The 5,991-nt window shown below is 49.0% G+C and overlaps 1 protein-coding gene across 2 annotated transcripts in view; it reads left to right on the top strand.

Annotated features, from left to right (window-relative positions):
• CELF5 (CUGBP Elav-like family member 5) overlaps positions 1-5,991 on the top strand; it is a 37,370-nt gene that overhangs the window by 6,905 nt on the left and 24,474 nt on the right. The window lies entirely within an intron of this gene.

Raw genomic sequence — 5,991 nt, 5'->3', positions numbered from 1 at the left:
GTAAGTCCTAGTGAACTGTCTGGAGTTGTTGCCGTGGGCAGGAGAATGGGGAATTGTCAGGGGAGGGAGCGAGGGCGAGAAGTGGCTTAGATCAATTTTCCTGCTTGTGGAAGAGAAGGGTGTTTCAGGGGTTAGAACAGGGATATGGGAGTGGAAACACAGCGCTGTTCTTCACAGAGCTGATGCTTTTTTTCTCTGGCCAGGCCTCTTTCTGTGCTGCTCTTTGCTCTCTGTGGTGTGACAGGACGCCTTCAGCTTTCTGTCCATGTCACTAGGGAGCTGTGGGCTTTGGGGTGAGGTGTGTGGGTGCAGCCTGCACAGTGGGCATTGCTGGAAAACTCACATGAGATAAGATACCAGAGCCTTTTTCCAGGTGTGCAGAACCTCCTGGTGCATCCACTCCTACTCTGCCATTGCCCTGCAGGGTGCCTGGACAGAGCTCTGATGCAGTGGCTGAGTTGAATCAGGCTCTCAAAAAAAAAAAAATACACTTGCCATGTCCCATTGTTTGGAAGAGAAATGGGTTATTTAGGTGAGAGCAGGACTGCTGGTCTGTTCCTGAGTCTTGCTCACTCCACAGCTGGTCTTGGGAGCAAAGTTCAGTGGGATTTGAGGGAGGCTGGGCACTGTGGAACAGGTCCCTCCTTGCCTGGCAGTCCTCTGCCTCCCTGGGACCTGCTGGAGAGCTAAAAGGAGTTCTGGATTGTTTCCTTTCCCATTTTGGTATGATTTAAGAGCTTTGACTGGGCAGTTCCCTTGCTGTACTGAGGGGGTTGATCAAGCACATTGAAAGGATTCATTTGGAGGTGAGTAGGAGGAGGAGTTGGGTACTTATAGATAGAAGCTCACAGGAGGCCCTGAGTGCTCAAGGCAACAGAATAATTAATGTAAACCAGGGGTCTCTGGAGGATGGTTAGGAATTCTTAACCATAACATTTCCTCTTTAACCCATACAGGTCCAAAGAACTCCCAGCTCTCATCTCTCCCAGCTGCCCTCAAGACCTCCACACACAAACACAAACCTCCTTTTCTGTATTTGCTTACCTGTGCTTTTTTTGCATGGGCCTGTGCTGGCATTTGAGTGCTGGAAAATGCATGTAACTTAATTACCACTTAACAGGATCCTTATCTCCGGACAGCCAGGGGGAAGAGTACAGATAACCAGCACAAATCTGCCTGAGTTATTTTTGTGTGATGGGAAATGGTCAGCTTTTTGAACTAAAGCAGTGTGACCTCGTGTGTTGATCCAGGGCAGAGCTGACAGTGTCTGTAAGAACAAGTCAAAGGATGTAGGAGCAGCTGAGAGGAGTCATGGTACAGTGCTGTTAATGCAGTGGGGAAGTCAGACATGTCTCTGAAAAATTATTCATGTGAGGCTTGGTGGATTCAAGGCAATCTCAGTTTTGCTACAGTTCTACACCAGGAATTTGCTGCATGTTTCACTGTATTCTCTACTGCCTGTGCTCTCAGGGGTCTCAGAGAGCTGCATGGAGCAGTGTTTAAAGCAGCAATTTATCTATGATGTGGTGATCTAAAGGCTTTTTATGTTAAGGGAGATGTAAGACACTGCCTGGGAACAGTAAGAAGTCTGTGGTAGGTGAGTACTTTTGAACATACTTGTCTGGAGACAGTTAATGAGCAGTGTGGTGTAATTATGTTTCAGGATTAGGATGAAGATGAGCTGTGCTGCATTTGGAGCTGTCTATTTTCAGGCTGCCAAAATACCATTTCATCACATTTAGTTTCTCTTTTGTTCAGTCCCTCAGTGACCAAGGAGGCACAATTTTCTCTCTCTTTGGTCATTTAGAGATGGTTACTTGGCATGGATGTGGGCTGGGTGAGCTGGGGTAGCTTTCAGCCGTGGTGTGCTGGTGTCTGTGTAGCATCACCAGCCCTTCTGGCCCAGCTGATCACGGGGAACAGTTTGGAAATGAATCCCAGACAGGAATGCCAGGCAATTGCTTCCCTGTTTGGGGAGCAAGGCCGTACAATCTCATCTCTGTACATTCACATCTGGATCATCTTCTGATGAACTCTGGGGTAAAGCCTATCCCCAGGAATTTAGTCAGGGCCCCAGCATAGGGCAGAGCACAGAGTGTACTGACCACACCTCCGAGGTTTCAGTCAATGGGCCACAGTCTGGTAAACAACTGATTTCTTGTGCATTTTACCCATATGCTCTCTCTGTGTTGCACATAGCAGTAGAAGAAAGAAAGCTGAAGGGTTATGAAGTGTAGGGTGACACAAAGTGTCACCTGAATGCATGACCAAGCATCAGCAGGTTTAGAGACAGCAAGGGATCAAACTGGCAGAGAAAGGGTCTTGTGTTGATCCTACACTTGCTGTTGTACCACCAAGCAATAGTAGATGCCACAAGAACCAAAGTACCTTCCTTTGTTGGTGTCAGTGCAGAGAACTGTGGTTGAACTCAACAGTTCATGAACCTGAATAGAGACAAATTACTTTCTTGGTCTAGACTGAGGATTTGGTAAGGACAGATTTGTGGGAGTGCTTTGATATGGTTTCTGAGAGGTCCTTAGGTTGTGATCAGGCAGCTGGAGCAGGAATTCTGGGTTCTTCTCCAGGTTGTCACTGGGTAGGTCTGGGCCTGCAGAGGTGTTGCTGAGGTCCTCCAGGTCTGATGCCAGCAATGTCAGCCCACCTGCAGGGCCATGAGTGCAGTGTAGCTTTCCTAAGCTTTTATATATATAGTTATATTTATATTTTAGGTTTTCCATGTAAGTCAGTAGGAATCACTGTGGTCTGTATTTATTCTTGTGGCATTTGGGGCAAGTTCTCTTTGTGTGAGATCAAAATTCTCTTTTGTTTCTGAATTGAGTGCTGTTGGATGCATGGTAACTGAATGGAATTTAAACTCTAAAAAGCTTATTTTTTGACAGTAAGGCTCAGCATCTTTTTCTGAGGTAGACAGAATTTTGGCTTTTATATTCTTTTTTATGGACCACTGTGCTCAGGGTGTAAAGACTGTCATAGATTCATCAGGCTGGGAAAGACCTCTGAGATCATTGAATCCAACCATTAACCCAGCACTGCCAAGTGCAATAAACCATGTCCCTAAGTGCCACATCCACACGTCTGATGGTGACTCAACCAGTCTCACCTGTACAGCTGTATATTGTATTATCTAGAACACCTGTGCTGCCCTCAGAGCTGGTGAATTGTTGAAATCAGGCCTTTTTCCTAAATCCAGTCTCCTCTTCAGCTGCCAGCCAGCCCAGCAGTGCAGTGTTTCACCTTCTCCCCACTCCCTGGCACACTCCTCCCTGCCTCAGTGAAATGATATTGTATCTCAATAACCCATGCCTTTGATTCGTGATTGTGCCTTCACTTTGCTGAGTTCTGAAAGGAATTGGAGAGGTTATTAATGACACACAGTGATCACACAGCAAGTTAAAGCCTCTTGCTAAGTGAAATTTGAGGGAAAAGCATCCAGCTTTTCAATATTTCGCAGAAACGCTTTATGTCTCTTTTCATTTGCAGCCAGACAGTTGCAAATTACATAAAATTGCTCCTGAAGAAGAAGAGGAAGAAGAATAGAGGGAGGAAGTGGAGGGGGGGAGGTTTAAAAAAGTAATTCTTTTGGCAAAGTACAGTTACAGTTTTATTTCTATGCAGAACAAAGAAAGGCCTGCTGAAAGGTAGGCAAGTAAGTGGCAGAAATTGGTATTGATCCAAGCTGGGAATACGGGCAGTTTAAGAGCAGTGATGAGGGTACTGAAATGTGGCTACATCATAGGGAGGAGAACTCATGGATGCAGGGACACAGGAATGGAAAATTACAGAGAGCAGCAGCATGAGAGCAGAGAGAGACTCTGGGAATGCACCAGGGGTTGAGATGCTGCAGCACTAATTCAGGTGGTTGGGCACCAGGATTAGTGCAGAGACCCAGCAGAGCTCGAGCAGAGGGCATCCCTGTGGGTAGGCTGTGTCCTGTGCTGCCAGGAGCAAGGGCTCACCTGGGCCATCTGTCAGGATCCTCAGCCCGTGGTGGTAGGAGGGAGCACAGGTGTCTGGAGGGACTTTGCTGGAGAGGGCAAAGCATCTCATTCTTCCCTCCCCTCTTGTTTGTGCAATGCTGGTGTGAAGCCAGCCTGGATCACTATTTCTCAAAGTTTCATGTGGTCTAAATGTTTGAAGCTGGGCCCCACTTGTTAATCTTTGCAGCTGCATCCCTTGAACAGGGCAGGCTGGAGAAGTTTTTCCCATGTCCATCTTACAGGTTTGATAGACAGTACCAGCAAGTTCCTGAGAGCCATGCAACATCAGTTAGCAATACAGAGAGCATGCCAAGGCTACCTCATGGACAGGAAGGTGCTGGGCTAAAGCAGCCCCTGGGCAAGAAGCAGCAGAAGTGCCTGTTCAGTGCAGAGGGAATTGCAAACGCTTGTGCTGTTGAGGGTTTGGCTTGAGGGGCTGAGAACTCTCTGTAAGGCAAGGCAGCTGCCCAGTGAAGTGCCAACACTGAAGAGCAAGCTGCCAATGCAGCCATTGCCTCCTGTTCCCTATGGAATTGGAAGAACAGTGAAACTAAAGATCAGCACTCGTTCCCACATGCTGACCGAGTGGACTCGTGCAGGCTCTGTCCTGTGCACAAGGGGTCTTCCTTTCTCCAGAGAAACTGCTGCCCTTTGCACAGCCAGGCCCTGGCATCTCCTTGCAGCACAGAGCTTTGGCTTTTGCCTCCCAGAGCTGGGTCTTCCCTGGTGATCTCCCTTAGCTGTGCTTGTGAACACACCTGTACCTGCACACCAGCCCACACAGACCTTTGTCTTTGCAAAGGCACCACCCTCCTGCGCAAGGCTCCACGTTCCCACCTCCGTGGGGTCATTTGGGGTGTGTGCCTGCACAAAAGTGTTCATGAACATGGATGTAGATAGAATCATAGGATAATTTATGGTGGAAGAGACCTCTGGGGTCTCTGCTCAAACCCCACTCAAAGCAGGGCTGACTACACCAGATCACTGAGGGCTTTCTCCAAATGAGATTTGACTGTCTCCAGGGGCATCCTGCAGTCACCTGGGGCCTCTTTTCTAGTCTGCCAGCACCCCTGAAGGGAAACAGCTTATCTCAAATCAGCCCAGAACTGCCTCATTTGGTGGTGCTGGGTCTTGGGCCCGTTTTGGGTGGATTTTCCCGTGGGTGCGTCATTATCGCCGGAGGTTTTGCTCCGCTTGGATTGTCGGTGTTAGTGGTTGCCAAGGGAACTGGCACAGCCGCTCTGTGTGCAGGCAGAGGGTCCCTGTGCCTGGCCCCCTCTGTTACATCAGCAGAGATGTCTTTTCCTGGCCACTGTCATTACTCTGCTGTGGGGCAGGAGAAGGGCACGGCTGCAGCAGCCCGATGGCAGCCTGTGAACCTTCCAGCACAGCCAGGAGAAGCTTGTGCAGGCTCTGCAGAGCTGCTGTGTCCATCAGCTCAGACACCTGCTGCCTCAGGCTCTGCCCTTCCCTGGTTCCCTGGGGTCCTTGGAGGCTGCAGCTTGTGCACAGAGAATCACCTGAATGTGCTCACTGGACCAATGGTGCACCAGTGGGCACAGGGAGAGGCATGGGGTGCTGGGTGTCTTTTCCAGTGGAAAGATCAAAGCCAGCTGAGTGTGGCACTGCTCCCAGCTTTTCCCCATGCAGCTTTCTTGCTCAGAGTAACTTGGTGACCCATCTCACAGCATCTTACTCCTGCTTTTTGCAGGCCTTAAGCCTTAAGCATTCCCTAGGCCTGCTGAGCACTTTCTACCTTGGTGGGAGTGACAAACGTGACAAATCTTGGGCAAGTCTCTGTCTCTGCTGAAGCAAGATCCTGCAGCTGGCACAGGACTGTGGGTCTGAGTACCCAGCTGTGCCTGGCTTCTCAGGCCCACGGCTTTCTGGAGGCCAGAACGATCTCTTGTGGTCTTGATGAGCTTTCTAGAGGAGTTTTTGGGTTTTCAGTTTCATCAGTCCTTCACCAATCTTCTTTGCTCATGCAATAAGT

The sequence above is a fragment of the Corvus moneduloides genome, chromosome 28 (assembly GCF_009650955.1).
Source record: "Corvus moneduloides isolate bCorMon1 chromosome 28, bCorMon1.pri, whole genome shotgun sequence".
NCBI classification, from domain to species: Eukaryota; Metazoa; Chordata; class Aves; order Passeriformes; family Corvidae; genus Corvus; species Corvus moneduloides.
This window is presented reverse-complemented; position numbering and strand designations above follow the sequence as displayed.